Source organism: Zeus faber (genome assembly GCF_960531495.2).
Source record: "Zeus faber genome assembly, chromosome: 18".
Classification (NCBI taxonomy): Eukaryota; Metazoa; Chordata; class Actinopteri; order Zeiformes; family Zeidae; genus Zeus; species Zeus faber.
The window spans coordinates 22403736-22422201 of record NC_137210.1 but is presented as its reverse complement, the minus strand read 5'-3'; the positions used below and the strand labels follow the sequence as shown (position 1 = coordinate 22422201).

The 18466-nt window shown below is 46.7% G+C and overlaps 1 protein-coding gene across 2 annotated transcripts in view; it reads right to left on the bottom strand.

Moving 5' to 3' along the window:
• The window catches only part of tns1b (tensin 1b), a 115697-nt gene extending 99299 nt beyond the window's left edge, over nucleotides 1-16398 (bottom strand). For both annotated transcript variants that reach the window (XM_080019246.1, XM_080019247.1), the window contains exons 1-2: nucleotides 16290-16398; nucleotides 3418-3455 (exon numbers count right to left, since the gene is read on the bottom strand). The gene's annotated coding sequence lies outside the window, so the exon portion shown is untranslated. The remainder of the gene's footprint in view (nucleotides 1-3417; nucleotides 3456-16289) is intronic.
• Between the last annotated feature and the right edge of the window lie 2068 nt (nucleotides 16399-18466).

Genomic DNA, 18466 nt, shown 5'->3' with positions numbered 1-18466 from the left:
CACACACACATACACATATACATATGTATATACGATATATATACATTTACATATATATATATATATATTAGAGGTGTGGAAATTTCGCAATTTTAAGATGCATCGCGATGCGGACGATTCTGCATCGATGCAGTGACAGAACATAATAGGGAATAGGAAATACAATTAGGCCTACATGAAAAAAAACAAAAAAAAACGGACCCGACCATTAATTTGTAATTTACAGACATTAGTGTGATTGAATTAACAGCCTACGCAAAACTGAGTTATCCCCATCGTGTTCGGAAGCGCCGGTGACGAGGGAGATGAGGTGCTGGGCAGGCCAATCAGACGCCACGCTGCAGGACGCGCTGAGTGACGTCGGCCGGCCCGTGTTCCGCTCCGACCCCGATGACGTCAGAGAGTTTACGGAGGTGGCGACGCACTTCGTTGCTAAGCTCGTGGAAGATGTGGCTCCCACGGTTGCGGTGCGATGCCCTGGGCTGACAAATCCGTACAGGACGCACAGAACGCCCGCACCGCGGCTCGGGCCGGGGAGAACGTGGACGATTTCAAAGCGGCGCCTTACCAACTGAGGAGGGCTGTGAAAGAGGCACGGCATCGGTGCGGGGGAAGAGTGGAGTCTCTGTTCCAGCCGTCTGACACCGGGCACATGTGGCGGGGATTACGGACAATTACGGACTACAGAGGCAGAGCTACCACCGGGCTGAATGCTGATGCTTTCGCATTCGCCCCCCACCCCGCCGAGCACAACGGAGCCGAGTTCCGCCGCCGGAGGTGAGCGCACTGAGACAGGTGAACAGCGGGAAAGCAGCCGGTCCGGACGGCATCCCCGGAAATGTTCTGAAGACCTGCGCCGGCCTGCTTGCCCCCGCCGTTCACCGTCATGTTCAACCACTCCCTGGCACAGGCCTTGGTGGCTTGATGGTTTACCCTAACTGATCCTCGATACGTCAGTTACTAGGATGGGTAAATGCAGAGAAATTGCAAATTTCCCCGCTGTGGGACCAATAAAGGTATATAAAGAAATAATACTATTATTAATTATGTACGTTTGCACTGGGCGGCTGGACTGAAGAAGATGAGTATTTATCAAGTACTGGTACAAAGTTTTAAGAACATGCACCAGGGGTCTGTTCTAGAAGAGCTGGTTATGTGGTCTCTGTGGTAGCCTTTACCGGCAGATGTCACAAGAGGCGCGGTTACTGTGAACAGTGTAAAAGCAGAAAAAACAGTGCTTTGTGACACAGGTTTGACGTTCAACAAAGAGCATTATGTTCGGGAAATTCCGGGGAACATCGTGTGCACCCACACGCCAGCACAGACACTGGCTAAGGGGCTAAATAACATAACCATATATGGTTACATGGAAAGTACAGAGCGGTAAGAACACAAAAAAGGAAATGGGGGTGAGTGTGATGACCCATCATTACAAAAGCTTGCATCAGTGCCCATATAGAAATCTGGGATCCGATACGTTGAGATGCAATTGAGATGCATTGAGAATCGTTGACAGGTGAATCCGGAGGCCAGTGAAGATTCACACCTCTAATTATATATATATATATATATATCTATAGATATAGATATATATATATATATATGTTTATGCTTTATTGTCCTGTTAAGATCGAGGACACAATGATAAAATTACAAAATATGCAATTCAGTTGCACAGTACAAGCGCAGTGTTCACTCAACATGGGACACTTTGAATGGACGGTTTGTTTTGTCAGGATCATTGCTCCATGTCAAGGAGCCCACTCAGCTCACAACTTCCAAATTCCAGAAAAAGTCGGATTGGGTAAACAAACCAGAGTGAAACGTTAAATACTATGTTGTTCCAATAATGTAAGGAAAGATTAAAAATGGGAATGGGGGCTCGCGTAAATTGAGTTATTTTGCTTGACAACTTAATGCATGAAAGGTAAGATACCTGTTATTTATGGCTATTACCCCCCCCCCCCCCCCCCCAGCGTCAGCATGGCGGGGCTGCCCTGCACCTCTGGCATTTCCTGAGCAACCAGCGCAGAAGAGGAGCGGGCGAGGTTGGCAAGTACAACGATCACTTCTGTAATGGCTACCAGATGACGGCTGTGTATAGGTGTGTGTGTGTGTGTGTGTGTGTGTGTGTGTGTGTGTGTGTGTGTGTGTGTGTGTGTGTGTGTGTTAGTGTGAACACGAGTATGCTTGCAAGGCTTTTAGCGCTGTGGTCCTACTGTAAACCCCTCACGGCAGCTGTAGCACACACACACACACACACACACACACACACACACAGTGCTCCTTGCCTTCACTGGAACAAGATGCTCGTCCAGCAGCGAGCCCGTCCAGAGATCTTTTTATTTTTAGATGCAGGCTGATCTGCAATCTGTGAAAGGTTCAGCCAGTCTAAACACGCTGTGTGACAACATGCAACTGTAATATTCTTTACTTTTTTTTTTTACACAGAACACAGGAACCCCACTAATCAGTTCAACAAAGACTGTGTGTGTGTGTGTGTGTGTGTGTGTGTGTGTGTGTGTGTGTGTGTGTGTGTGTGTGTGTGTGTGTGTGTGTGTGTGTGTGTGTGTGTGTGTGTGTGTGTGTGCGTATGCAATAAATCTCTCACACACACACACACCCCATCATCAAACGCAGACAACGCAGAGATTTCAAGCCACACCATAATATTGATGATGAGGTCACAGCTCTTTAAAGGAGCCAGTAGATATTTTCTTTGTTATTGAATCCTGCTCTTTTAGTCTTTCTTTGAATCTGAACCCACCTCCTCCAGCTGAGGTGTGATGTAATGGATGTAATGATGTCATATTTATTTTTAATAAGTTTACTTTCTTTCAATGAAAAAAGAGAAGTAAAAATAAAATATAAAAAATGTTTTATTATATAAATAACTGCGTACTATACAGTATATATAAGACTTTTTTTTTTTTTTACTTCACTTTTTATTCTATTTTATTTCATTATTATCATTTTTATTCTCCATTTTTTCAGACCGTTAAGCATTTTTATATTAATGCCAATTGCCTGTCGTCAAACACACCAAACCTCACCAGAACAAAGTGTGTATGTTCATGTCGCTGGTGGGATAATAAATTCTGATTGTGGAAAACAGTTACTAGTCACGAACGACTGACAAACGGCGGCAGCGAACAACAATCCGAGATCTGAGCTCTTATCGAACCGTTGAGCCCGGTAAAAGTTGATTGTTTCGTGCCGTCCATCACAGGGGGGGGGGGGGCGGATAAACCATGGTAACCGAAACTTTCAGGCAAACAATGTTACGGCCCAGTCGGGCAGATCCCGCCCGCCGGGCACGACTGACCCCGACGCCTTTTTTTAATTTGAATTTTAATGTGATTAAATTTGCATTGTGTTCGCCTGTCTGCATCCTGTGTAATGTTTTGGGAGTCTTACCTTGACTTCACATTTCTTGTGGCAGGCGATGCGGCACACTGGGAAGAGAAAAGGGGAAACAGAGAAGTGATTTTACCGTTCAATAAAATCTCGCTCGCATTCAACGGACTCAAATTCAAAGTGTGTAATGCATTACGGGTCACGTCATTGAGGGGTCGATAAGGATGCGTGAAAATGCAAGGGCCTAATTCTGAATTCCTCGGCGTGTTTGTGCTGCGGTCAAAGTCAAATATTATCTGCTGCGAGCAGGCCCGACGCCGCCGTTTGGGCCTTTTTTTTTTTTTTTTTTTTGCGCTCTCGGGAAGATGGCTCGGTATCAAAGGCTTAATTCATTATTCCGTTCGGGGAGCGCGGCGCTCCGCTTGCCAGGAGCCTTTCCAAGAGCGTCGAAATAAAACCATTAGAAAGTTATGGGCACTGCTCTGTGTTTTATTATATTCAATGATCTTAGTGGCCGAAATCTGAATAATACATCTCGAGCCCCTCGCGGTGCACAGAGAAACCCGATTATGTAGATGACTGTGATGCAAAGAGCCCGAGTGGCCCCTGGGGGCGGAGAGCGCTACGCCAGCCGAATAAAAGTAACCGAGTACCGTCGGTGCGGTGTGGACTGACCGGTGGCAAAACGTACAAACTTCAGAGGTAGGTACACGTCAAAAATGTGATGTTTTGATGTATGCAGCGGTGTGTGTATGTACGGGCAGAGAGAAGTGGTTATGATGATGTCGCCGGCCTAAATAATGTGACGCGCGGCCGAGGTTGCTCCCCGCCGGCGTCGGGCCCGCATGTGGCTGGGCTGATCTTTCTGCACGGGGCCCCCTCTCTTGGGCGACCCCCCCCGCTGGGCCTACAAATGGGGGTCAACAGGGCGCAGCACCTGCACGGGCGGCCCATAAATTGTCGGCCAGAATAGATCCCCTCAAAGGACGGGGGGGGGTCCCAGCGGAGCCCTGCGGGGGCCCGAGACATGAGCCATTCCTCCGATCCCAGGGCCCGAAAGAAAGCGCTGAGCTCTATTGTGATTAGCTGCTCGGTCAACGATGGGAGGCTGGAGGACCGCCAGTCCGCACGCCGTCCCGAGGGGGGGCTCGTGTCCGCTTTGCGGTGCCGTTGTGTTGTGACTTCCGTCCTGCTTCAGAATCTCCACACTGTGTCCCGCTTCACGGTGAAGTCCACAAAAGAAAGGGTGCTTTTCAGGGAAGCCGTGCTGACCTGCACCGCCCGTTACTCCAGGACTCACGCTGTACGTTCCGTGAAACGTGCGCCTTCGGTACAATATTCTCTACAGGGCGCAATGTGATGAAATATCTATTCCATTTAGTGCTTTTGTTTTTTGTTTGTTTTTTTGTTTGTTTTTTTTGTTATGATTTGAATGCCTTAAAATCTGGGTCGCAAAATCAGATTGAATCAGAATTTCATCCTTAGTCTTTGTTTACGTCTTAAAAAATGGAAGGTTTGCCATTCAAGTTAGAATATTAGTGTTAAATTAAAAAAATTAAAGAGTTAAAAAAATAATATATATATATATAAGTAATTTGTTTTTAATAAAAAAAAAAATTCTGAAATATTTGTTTATGCACAAATTTGCTCAGCTCAGGGTCAAGTTTGAAAAAAGACAGATGGACAAGTTGTCCTGTGTACCCTTGGTGTATTATCAGTTACACCAGTAACTCAAATTCGCACTTCACACCAGAATGACAAATGTAGAATTCACACAATTGCACTTGAGATAAGGCAAACAGTAGAAAAGCGTTCTCGGAAGCTCCACTTCGGGGTTCTGTAAACGGCGAATTGAATAATTCCACAGCATCCGACCGATCCGTGCATGTACAGTAAGCCTGGAGAATTATCGCCTTTGCTTAAGAAGGTGTAAAAAGCCGTTCCACAAACCGAGTTTCGGCGCCGAGGGCCCGAGAAAGTGACATGCTCTGCTCCTAAATAGAGAGCGAGAAGAGTAATTACTTCACGGTATATTTAGTTTCTATTTAGGAACTCATGGGACTATATTTGCACTTGAAGAGGTATTTAGAGGTAACATTTGAGAGTCAGTTTGACTCCTTAATTAGAGGCCTTTCGACTCTGGGTGGCACCGTGAAATCCTACCGGCTAGGAGCTCCCGCAGCGACTGCAGTTCCCAGGACCGACTTCAATGGAGTTCTCTCTCACTCTCGGCGCTACAACAGGCGGCTCGTGACGCAAAGTCGCTCGCAGGAAAATTCTACTCAACGTCGGCCAAACAATTAGGCGACGTTGGCTGCTCCCTCCTCTGTCCAAGGGTTTCGCGTTTCCCACAAAGAAAAGAACCCTTTCCAACCCTTCCAACTTTATGTTACATAATGCCGTTTGAGAATGTCCGAGGCACCCTTTTGCCTCCGTGACGTGAATAATTTCGTGAGTTGGTTTTATAGGCCTATAATATTCGCCCCGCGAAGAGTGAGAATAAGACGCGAACACAAGGGAAGCCAACGCTGCTTAAACATAATCCCAGAAGTCACTCCATGACTTTGCACAAGGCTGTGGAAAAGCACAGGGGACATGTGCCTTTTGGTCCGAGACAATGTCCAGTGTCGTTCCCAGCACGTGAGCCCTCCACTAAACAGGACTCCCATGGGCACATGGGAAGGGGAGGGGGGCGACTTCCATATTGGGTGTGAAACGCCAAGCCCAGCGAGCCGGACTTGGGCTTTACCTTGTTAGGAAGCGAGGGCTTCGTAGCATAAACACTGCAGAGAGAAGCGTTCCTGATGGACCAAAGGAAAGGAGGAGCAGGGGATGGAGGACGGAGGGGGTTGAAGGGACGATGGGGAGGGATGGAATTAGGAGGAGGAGCAGGGGATTGTGGATGGATTGGGGTGAAGCGATGGAATTAGGAGGAGGAGCAGAGGATGGAGGATGGAGGCGGTGAAGGGATGATGAGGAGGGATGGAATTGGGAGGAGGAGCAGGGGAGGGAGAATGGAGGCGGTGAAGGGATGGCCAGTACAGCATCAAAAGGAGAAAGGTCTCATTTAATCAGGATCAGTGGTGGAAAGTAATAGAAGTCAAAGTATTTAAGTACTGGAGTTAAGTACCTTTTTTTTCCCCCTGTACTTGTTATTATATTCAGTTTCAAAGACTTTTGCTCGCGTTTCAAAGAAAATACCTACTTCCTTTTTAATCAGGATATATATTTATACACATACATACGCTGTGTTACCATCTGACTCTGGGTTGGCTGGATGAGCTGGAGGAGAGGGAGGGGGGAGGGGGGAGGGGTCAGCGAGGTGGGGGTGAGGTGGGGTGGGTGGGGGTCAGTGACTAAGCCCCGGTGCCGTTTCCTTCCCCCCCGGTCCCCTGGAATGAGCAGCGGGCTCCCACTGGGATGGGCAGAGCTGCCTTACAACACCCAACACAATCAGAGGGCGGGGTCCCACCATTTCCTTCATCTGGAGCACCCCCCCCTCCCTCCCTCCCTCCCTCCCTCACCCCCTTCCTCACTCCCTCTCTCCATTTTCTCCTCCTTCAACTCTCTATTGCGTTTCGGTTCCTCTCCTTTGGCCCCCTTATAAACTCCGCATTTAGGGCTTCCTATGGATTGTTCAGGGTATTTGAGTGGTACTAGACACGGTCGTATCGCAGCACATCGTTTTGAAGTATAAATACATTATATAATAAGATGTGGCCAAAAACTAGTTATTAGTTATTCAGATGTGCAAGAGCCTTGGTCTGATATCGTCCTTCACTCGACCACAACGTGCAACATGAGGATTCTTAAACATGAGGGTTTCAAATAAATATCCAGATATTACAAGTCTCACAAAGGCATTCTCTCTCTCTCTCTCTCTCTCTCTCTCTCTCTCTCCTATTCTCAAAATAGAAACATTTCCTCATAATGACCTTATAAATCAACGTTGACAAAGACTTACTAGCTGACGTGTCCACCTCATTGTGTTGTATTCTACCTGTTAAACTGCCCCTTTGCATTGTCTAGCACAGGCTTTCACGCATTGCATTCTGGGAAGGGAAAATATGCTATAACCGGCAGCTGTTTTTGGTTCAACTTTCCATCGCAAGGTCTGCAGATGAAGCAGTAAAAGTCACAGATCGATGCTCAAATTGAACTGTGGAGTCTACAAGGATCAGCCACAACATTAAAACCAGTGACATTGATCATCTGGTTCCAGTGGCACCTGTCAAGGGGTGGGATGTATGAGGCAGCAAGTGAACAAGTCACTTCTTGAGGTTGATGTGTTGGAAGCAGGAAAAATGGTCAAGCGTAAGGATCTGAGCCACTTTGACAAGGAGCACATTGTGATGCTGGACGACTGGGTCAGAGCATCTCCACAACCACAGGTCTTGTGGGGTGTTCCCGGTATGCAGTGGTTAGTACTGACCAAGAGTGTCCAAGGAAGGACAAACAGTGAACCGGCCACAGGGTCATGGGCGCCCAAGGCTCATTGATGCACGTGAGGAGTGAAGTCAAACCTGTCTGGTTCGATCCCACAAATTGGTGGAAAAGTTAATGCTGCTATGATAGAAAGGTGTAGAACACACAGTGCATCACAGCTTGCTGTGTATGGGGCTGTGTAGCTGCAGACTGGTCAGAGTGTCCATGCTGACCCCTGTCCACCACTGAAAGCTCCTACAATGGACACGTGAGCATCAGAACTGGACCATGGAGCAATGGAAGAAGGTGGCCTGGTCTGATTAATCAGATTTTCTTCTCCATCATGTGGATGGGCGGGGTTAGGGTCCGATCCGATGGAGCATCTGTGGGATGTTCTGGAACAAAAAGCCTGATCCATGGGGGCCCCACCTCACAACTTCCGGGACTCAAAGGATCTGCTGCTGACGTCTTGGTGCCAGATACCACAGGACACCTTCACAGGTCTAGTGGAGTCCATGCCTCCACGGGTCACAGCTGTTTCGGCGGCACGAGGGGGAGCTTCAAAATATTAGTGGTTATTAGTGGTGGTTTTAATGTTGTGGCTGATCGGTGTGTGTTACATCCAGATGCTTGGGCTTTGAGGAAAAAGACGTAAATAAGTCGCCTCTTTCCGGTTGTCTTGTTCTCACCCTCTCCATCTGTCTCCCAGCGACACGGTCACTCCATGCAGCCTCAAACTTCTTATTTTGCACTGATCGGTCACCCCCACCGGCAGACGAAACACCCTGGTAGTGTTGGGTTTCTGTGGGTTGAAGCCACACCTTCGCTCAGCTGCTGCGTGATTGCGGAACAGGGCCCCGTTGCCATGGCGATCCCAGAAAAAACACTTTGGTGCGGAACAGGTCGATCTCCCGCCAAAGAGGAGGATCATGGGAGCTCAATCTGGCTCTGGGAGGTTGTTTTTGTCCTCGCCCCTCGTGCTTTGTTTTTCTCCTGCGTTAAAGAGAACTTCTGTTTGTTGCTTTAGCGTCTGTTTTGTTTCATATCAAGCTGAATCGCAGTTTGTTTTTCGGTCGACGCAGCTGCTTCCCTTTGACACATGACTTCAGTGAGGGCTACCAACGCACGCATGTGGGGACAAATATATTACAATGACTCGATGCAAGGCCAAATCAATACAACCATTCATGTTATATATACACACTCATACAATTATACACACTTTCATTAACTTTCAACTTTTTTATTGCATGTTTTTTATCAAATCTGAAGCGCATCATGTGAAGAGATTGCATTTGGGAAAAGGAAGACTCTACTGCCTCCTAGTGGCTTTAGTGGCAATGGGTTGTTGAGTCACACAAAAATGTGGTGTTACACCATCATGTTTTGACGTTTTCGATTTTTGGGATTTTATTACTGAATTTTGGGTTTTTAATTTGGAATCTAATTATTAAACAGAAACAAACAGATCACAGAACAGCTGAGCCATTTGAAGTTTATATGCACCACATGCTCTCTGTATTATATCAATAATAACCGGTGGTACGAGTTAAAAATAAAGTGGTCGAGTTTCCAGTGTAAATATATTTAATAAAATTACCATTGTGCAGGGGGTTCCCAAACTTTTTACATGGCCCCCTTGGCGGACACACACACACACACACACACACACACACACACACACACACACACACACACACACACACACACACACACACACACACACACACACACACACACCTGTGATAAAGCGTCATTTCACTTAAATATTGATGACAAAAAAAAATGTAAACTTAACAAAGATCTACCTAATACTGTACTACACAATAATTTGTGAGATTGAGTATATACTATTTACCTTTATAGTGGGGGGGGGGGAGATACAAAAAAACAGTATTTTTTAAGAAGTATTAAAAACTGTCTTTTTTGGGGGTTTTTAGGAAATATGTAGTTGGGGCACGGACCCCAGTTTGGGACGTATGTGCAATGTTACAGACTAGCCAGCAGGTGGCAGTCCTCTCACACCGCTTCCACAGAAGGTCTGGCTCAATGGCTCCCTGCTCAGTTATGGGATGCACCAGTGTTCTGCAGTGTTTTCTGTAAAAGTGCTGGTTGTTGAGCGTGGAGGTTCTTTCTTTGGCCACGTGGGTGCTTTTGAGACGTTATTCTAACATACACTCTACCTGCCGCAGCGACATGGGGCTCTGGTCTGGAGGCTTAAAAAGGCAAAGCCCAATGTTCCAAACATGTTTTTGTGTGTGTGTGTGTGTGTGTGTGCGCGCGTGTGCGTGCGTGCCACAGGGGGTCGTGTGCGTGTTCTGCACAGATGGAGGGACAAGCAAACATACTTACAGTCTTAGACAAACATAAGCGTGTAAAACACTTAATCCCCCAAATCCAAGACATAAATCCCCGTCCAGTCAGATTTGGTGAAAACTCACCGCCTGGTCATTCGAGTGGCTTTAAGACAATGACAAGACTGAAAGACGGGACCGCTCGGCTGCGGCGCTCGAACGGAAAACGCAACCTCTAATACGGTCAAAGCGCAGCGGTCGACTTCAACGTGGGCAAGCGTCATCTCACGCCTGGAAAAGTCGACGGAGCCACTGCGGAGACTTGTTCGCAAACGGAAACGCGCCGTGTTCATGCAAGCACAGCCGGGGTCACTCCACGCGGCCAATCCTGCAGTGTGTACGTGCGTGTGTGTGTGTGTGTGTGTGTGTGTGTGCGTGCGTGCGTGAGCGTTACAGCCCTTGTTGGGATTTGCTGCATACCAGCCGCGTGAGCTCAGTATCCGGAAACAGAGTCATGATAACCTTGACGACGCACACGGGCCCCTTATCGCAGCACATCTCCAGTCAGACGCCGGAGATCAGCGCCCTGTTCCCCGGAGCACGAGGACAAAAGCTTTCCCCTCGGTGTCGAAGCGCTGCGCTCCTCAAGGGGGAGTCGTGAGGAACAAACCGCGGATAGGGTTTTTGAAATGTGCCGCGCTTTGTGCTCGCGCAAATCTTCTTTCAGCGGCGGTGTCTTTCGCTCGTCGACTTGCAAGACGCTCTTTAAAACTCAAACCTGGTCCGTGTCGGGGCTGGCGCCCGATGCCGTGGCTGTTGTCACTCCGCTCCACGCGAAGCGCTCTCCCCGCGTGACGACACCGGCCGCAAAACGGACGAGGAAAAGCGCGCCGACTTCAACTCAAACCGGCGAATGTTTGATCGAATGTTTGATCGAATGTTTGATCGCAGTGCAAGAGATGGAGCGGCCTGGGACCCGCGGGAGAGCCGGTGAACGGGTCAAATCGCTCGGCCTGGTTATTCGCCGTCCTTTGCCAATGGGTCTCATCTTTCGAAAAGTTGAGACCCAGTCGAAAAAAGTGTCAACCTTAAATATTTTTGGCTTTCAATCTCTGTCGGTTAGTTATGTGTTATTATTTACAATGCACGTGTTGATTACATTTCTCGTCTGTATTGCATCAAATCATCATATCACGACGACGTACAGTCGTACAGCTAAAGGATCAATCTTCAAATCTGGAATCGCTGGGAAGCGACACACGAGGCCCCGGCGGTCGCCTCCGCGGCCCGTCCTGTGTTAATATCCTCCGGCTGAGGTAACTTTACTGGAAAACAGCGGCCCGCCTGCGTCACCGGGCGGGCTATTGTCCTGGCTGCAAAACACTGCGTATCCGGGGCAACGGCCGAGGGGGGAGGAGGAAGCGCACGTGGGACCATGTGACCGGAGAGTGTTTGTAAACAGACGTGGCCGCCAGAGAGGAGGGGCGGGTGTGAGCGAGGGGCCCTGCAACACCAGAACACCGCCCCGCTCCCTGTACGTGTCTTTACCGTCTTTCCACGACCTCGGGTGGAGCGTTTTATCATCTCATTTTTTTACTCTGCTCGGATTCCAGGGAAAAGGGGCGTGGGCGCCCTCGCCGAGCGTAATTTGTTGATTCCGACGGAAAGTTCACAGTGCAATTAATTGACTGATTAGAAACAGCAAGCACAAACAGGAAGTCAGTCAGACAGACCTTCTGCTCCGAAACCACCAGTTCCCCGTGGAAATATGAAATATTCTTAGCCCGCGCGCACACACACACACACACACACACACACACACACACACATACACACACGTGCACACACACGCGCGCACACACACACACGCACGAGGCTGACCCACGGCAGAGGCAAGGAGAGATAAATTGAGTAAGGTTCAGTTGGAACACTTAAATCTGTCCCGGGGAGGCAGATCTATTTATCCCATTAATCAGTTTGGAAGCCACTGGTCTTTTCCTTCGCCCCCTCTCTGTCATTTTGCTTTTACTGCTGCTCTAAGACACGGGAGAATTCATTATTTATCCCTAAAAAAAAAAAAAAAGGGGAGTGGGAACAGCCTTTTCAAAGCATTACTCCTTAACCGAGAACGAGTCGCGTAACTTTTGAGTTCTTATAACGAAAGCCCCCGTCATCCTTTCAGAACGTTATAAAAAGTGTGATTCCTCAATATTTAAAAGTATGCAAAGAATTACATTACCTGGATTCTTCTTAAATAAATACTGAAAAAGCAGAATGGAGGCCTAGACGGTATTTTATTATCTAATATTTTATTTATATTTTATTTTATAGTATGCGTCATTATACTTTCTAAAATGGGTGCTTTCCTTTTGGAATGATCAATGCATGGTTTTGGCTAATAATAATATTGGTTGCCCAATAAATCGTATTATTATTATTTATTTCGATATTTTTTTAACCTTTATCTTTAAAAGGAGGTCCCTTGAGTTTGAAATCTGAGATATGACCAAGACCAGCACAATGCACACTGTCGTCATCTATCGTTATCATGTATTCAGTACCATGGATAAGTGTACGCCATGTCCACAGACTTCACAATCTGCTTATGGACGCACATCAAACCTTATTATGACAGTGAACTAGAAATGCAGTCGACTTGAACGACCGCCCCCCCCCCACTGTGCAGAGGATGCCACCGTGTTTTCCCTCGACGTGCCAGGGAGGAAAATGCCCGTCCCCGTGCCAGGCGGCGGCGGCGGTGGAAAGCCAAACGTTCCGCCGACGGCTGCCAAGAGAAACATCCAGCCGTTTCCACGCGACTTGGTTGCACATTATCTGTCAAAAAGCAGACGTTTCCACCTCTTCCCATGCCGCTGACCGAAACCAGGGTCAAACCCGCCGCGCGTTGTTTTAACCCCGCTCCCAGCGGCTGGTGCTGCACCACCATGGAATCTCACCCGTAGATTACTTTTTTTTTTTTCTTTTTTTCTTTTCGCCTTACAAATTATTGCGATTGAAAAAACATCATCGTGGTCCAGAATCACTTCAAAGCAGAGATTGAGGTTTTGAGATGGTGCGAATAGGACTCTGATTTTGCACCTAAAAACCTCCGGTGTGTTACAGCAAACTGTACCTGTAGGGGGGGGGTAGCTCAGGAGGTAGAGCTGGTGGTCTAGTGATCCAAAGGTCGCTGGTTCGATCCCAGGCTCCTCCTGATAGCATGCTGTAGTGTCCTTGAGCAAGACACTTAACCCCTAATTGCTCCTGATGGCTGCGTCCATCGGTGTTTGAATAATTGTAAGTCGCTTTGGATAAAAGCGTCTGATAAATGACTAAATGTAAATGTAATGTAATGTACCTCGTTCCGTCCGGGATCTGCGAAGAGTTTTCAAAATCTGAAGATGCAGCGTGGCTCGAATTATAACGACTTTCACAGATTTATTCAAATTGGGCACCACATTAAGCAATTAAAAAAAAAAGGTAAATAAACAAAAGTAAGAGGATAATACTGCACTCAAAGTCTTCACGGAGGCGTATGTGTTGAACCCAAACCAAATAAACATCTGGATACTTTATAGGGGACTACAACAAACAAAAGGTAACTCATAGTACGTAAAAACAAAGGTGGGAAAGGGAACGAAAGCAGATCTAACGGAGGAGGAACGGGAGAATTTATGAGTTTCAAGGGAAAGCGTCATGTGCAGCTTCACGGAGAGAGTTCAGTTGGAAAAGCCTCATCAGGTTCTTCATTAATCCACCTGAAAAGAGTCATTACACACAACCTTCCAAGTGCTGGAGACAGTGTGGCTTCTCAGATTCAAATCATTATGAAAAAATATGTTCATATATTCCGGGCTTGGCCGTTATTAATTCCTTTCTGGCAGGAGGTTCATAAAGTTTTGTAAAAAAGTATTCCAGGTGGACATTCCATTCAAAGTAGAGGCCGTGTATTTTGGCACCCTGCCATCATAAATGCTGCCTCTTATGATGGATATTTGTTTTGGTTTATAATCTATTCTCACAGTAGAATGTGGCTAAAACCAGAAATTCCAACAGCTGATGATTGCATCGATATTATTTAAGACTTTTTTACTTTTGCTATTAGACGGCAACAGGACACGTTTTTGAAAAGGTGGGAGAGTTGGATTGTTTACGTCACACCCGCACGACACCTTGTTTGAGGTGAATCTATTTGTATTTTTTGTTTCTCTCTTACCCTTTCTTTGTAAAGTGATTTGAGTATCACGGGGGCACGCGCCAACATTCTGCCTCGAGCTATTAAGTTTGATTTTCTATTTCGTATTTTGTTTTCTATTTTTATACCTGTATTGTTATTTACTTTGAAAGTTCCTGATTTGTGTCTGTATCTATCTCAACTCTGTGTTGTACCCAGGGCTCGGACAGAAAAGGCTTCTGTGTCATTTGAGAAGGATCACACTGTTTGTATGGACCTGGACACATCCAGAGAAAAAAAGGAATAAACAAAAAAATGATAATAATAACTGTGTTTTTCTTAATTTTTAACTCTAATAATACGCATCTCCGACACGCATACGCATTTAGGAGGACCATACAGCCTCCTCAACCCGACTGATGGAAACGCACCCATTTCTAGCGGCACGTCCATCATCGGCTTAAAACGCGCCGATATCTGGATGGAAGCATATTTCGCCAAAGCGTCGCACTCGGCTCGAACAACTGCGATTCCCGCGGTTTGCGTAATCGCCGCGGCGGCTCGAAAAGGTGAAAGGCGGAAAATCTACGGCGAGAGACGTCCCACCCAGGCGTTCGGCGCTGTTCACTTCCATGCACTTTCCCTGGCTCGCCTGAGCGTTTGTGGCAATCGCGGAGACGTTGGACGCGATAAACGGCACCCGGGCGGTATCCAGGACAGCCAAATCAAAACAATACGTGAAAATTATTTATTAGAGGAATAATACAAGCACTAATACTACACTGATAAAAGGTTGGGGAAGGGGGAAGACCCACTTGTACTTCAGACAGTCCTCAGAAACCACTTTACACCGACCCTTAAAAGCCTGTTTATCCAATTGTTGTGTCAAAGCTGAAGGATCGTGGATCAATCGGAGACAATGGCTCCTGAGCAAACACCACCAAGGAAAACTGAGAACCTGTTAACCCCGGCCCCCCCGGCCCCCCCGGGGATCCTTTTAACCTCCTCCGTCACTCCATCGACCCGACGCTGACACCGAGATGACCCCAGGTGACCCGAGCTCACCCCTCTTATTCTTATACTGATAGATGCCGCGTCGGACGGCGCCTAATCTTGCCGGACGTTAAACAGAACGATAGTGCTGTTATTTATATACTGTACCAGCGCTTTTTGGAGCTGGAACACAATAATAAAGGCTATGCCCAATTGTGGCATGAGAGCTCAATGTGGTTCACCATTTCAACGTTGTGTGTGTGTGTGTGTGTGTGTGTGTGTGTGTGTGTGTGTGTGTGTGTGTGCGCGCGCGCGCTCAACGATCTCAGCTTCGAAATCCTCATCACGTTTCGAAATCCTCATCACGTTGAATTTGTCCCACTAGTCCCATCACAGTCATCTGGATCAGTGGTTCTCAACCTTTTTCACCGGGCGAGGGGGCCCCCAATTTCAAACACACCAGGCCACAGATTCATAACAATTTGGTCTCTGGGACCCCCGATCTGAGGAGATTTTGTTGTTGTCGGAAGTGATTTTGTTGTGCCTTCCCTACCTCTCCATACTCCAGTTGGGGAGAGAACAGCGAAACTAGGATCAAAACATTTAACGTTGCTCAGTGAAATAATGGTGAAGCTGAAGGATTAGGTTACTTATGTAGTTGATCATTAGGTTTAGTGTATATTGGCAGATTTTATTTTTTTTTATTATTGGGTAAAGATAACTTGAGTTTTTTATATATTTTCCAAATTCTCCATACATTGCCATTTTTTTATTCATATTCTAACTTCATTGCTTTATTATTTTTATTCTTATGATTATTATTATGCCTATCGTGTTGATGTGAGCTTTTGGGACAGGGCAAATTCCCTTTCGTGGATGAATAACTACCTATCAATTTGTCTATCAATCATTTTGCTGTGGGCCTCCTGAAACCGTTTGGAGGACCTCTTTGGGGGACTCTACATTGAGAAACCCCCCGCTCGTGGATGCTCGTGGTTGACTGGACTCTCTCCCCGAGCCTGACGAGGGGGCGCGAAGGGACTGACCTCGACAGATGAGCCCCTCCTGGACGATGGTCTGCTTGCAGAAGCCGCAGTGCTTGGCCTTCTTGAAGGTCTTGACCCGGAAGGTGTGGGAATGCAGAGCCTCCAGCTCCTCGGGCTAAAGGAGAGAGAGGAAAAAAAAAAAAACTAAAAAAAAACAACAAAGATAAAAAAAACTCACACAAGGGAAAGAAAAGAGAGGCGGAGGGGCTGGTGTTGGAGGCATCACCAGCAGATGAGATTACAGCCGCTTCCACGTGGTCTCCCTCTGCCCTGGTTTGTCTCTAAATAACACATTATAATGGAATCTGGAAAGGAGTTGAATTCTGAAAGAAATATATTGATGACTACAATTAGAAAATATGTTTATATGGAAATGAAGACCTAGTAAATTCAAATTTAAGAGAATTTATTGACTTTAAAAGGCATAATATTTCTAAAATCGGATTTCAGACGTTTTAAGACTTTTGGGACCCGCAGACACTGAAATGTCTAAAATTGTGAAACGATCATGTCTCTCGAAATGAAATGAGGAAACCGAGTCCCCCGAGGAACCTCTGGAGAGCTCAGATCCAGACAGTAACAGGGTTCTTCTTGTAGAGAATTTAGTGGACAGGACGCAGAAGCAGAAAATACGAGCTCCATCTCCTGTTCGTCCTCATTCTGTCTATTTCTTGTGAGGGGTCTCCTCCTTCCGCCAGGTGTGAACGTGGGGATCCGGACACGACGTCGGTGGGTTCCCCCCTAAAAACCTCCGTCCTCCGCCCTTTTGGTCTTTCCTTCCGCCTCCCCCACCCCGCCACCGCCCTCGCCGAGCCCCCGTTTCCCGCCTCGATTCCGAGACAGCGGAGGGCGGGGTCAAACTCCCAGGCTCCGTCCGCCCCCCGTGGAGTCTTCTATTAGAAAACCCGGCTTGTGTTTCCAATCGCCCCTTAATCGACGACCGCAGGGAGCCGTGACACGACTTCCTGCCGGTGTTTTCTCAGGTGCTCCCTCAGGTGGTATTACTTCCATGTCTGGCCTTGTTTGAATAGGATTTATTTCAATTATTGACTTAACCCATTTGGTCAGTTCTTTTTAGAAGCGTCAACCCATCCTCCGAATGTCGCCGGACGTCGGTGAATAAGAATGTTTTCATTCATTGTTCATGATATTCAAGTACTTGGAAAATATCACTTTGCATATCAAAACATATCTCCTGCTAATCTGCATTATAGCATATACATAATAATATTGTATACATAATATTATTATTACAATAATAAAAATAATAATAATAATAGTATATACGCAATATATACCAGAGGTGTGGGAAATATACATATCACACCTCTGGAATATAATATTATACCAGAGGTGTGGACATTATTCTTCTTTTAATGATGAGGGTACATATGGCACTGGGAAGACTGGAACATTGGGAACATACAGTGGAACTATTATAAAAAAATAAAATTTAAAAAATGGCAAAAAAATATTTAAAATATGCAGTAGTGCCTGTTTTCTCTACACATTAAAAGGTTTCTCCCAAGTTTGTGTTGGAACGATTCAGAATTTGTCAATTTGGGTGTGTGTGTGTGTGTGTGTGTGTGTGTGTGTGTGTGTGTGTGTGTGTGTGTGTGTGTGTGTGTGTGTGTGTGTGTGTGTGTGTGTGTGTGTGTGTGTGTGTGTGTGTGTGCGTGCGTGCGTGCGTGCGTGCGTGCGTGCGTGTGTGTGTGGTGTTGGGAGTAGTCTCTTAACTCTGCCTCTGCATTTAAAAAATAATCCATAATTATAACATAATTAAGGCAGAATTTTAAAAAATCCATCTTAATTTGAACATGTCTGTGAAACTGTACAATGTTCTCCAACTCACATTCCCCCTGACTGATAGAAAATGTTGATGACGTGAACCGGACCCTTACCATTGGCCACTCCCATCCACAAAGTGTGCAGGTTAATTTGGAAAAACAAGAATAACAGCAACGGGCCACACCGCCTGTCAATCAAATACTGGTGAGGGCGTGTGAGAAAATGGAGCACGGCGGGACCGGACGGGAACAAACATCCCACAGAGGTTCCCACGTACGACCGCAAAAAAAAATGCCGGGGCACTTCAGCAGAGCAGGGAGAGCGAGGAAAATAAAAAAAAAGGTGTGTCAACGTCAGTATAATCGGAAATCAAAAGGTTGGCCGACCTG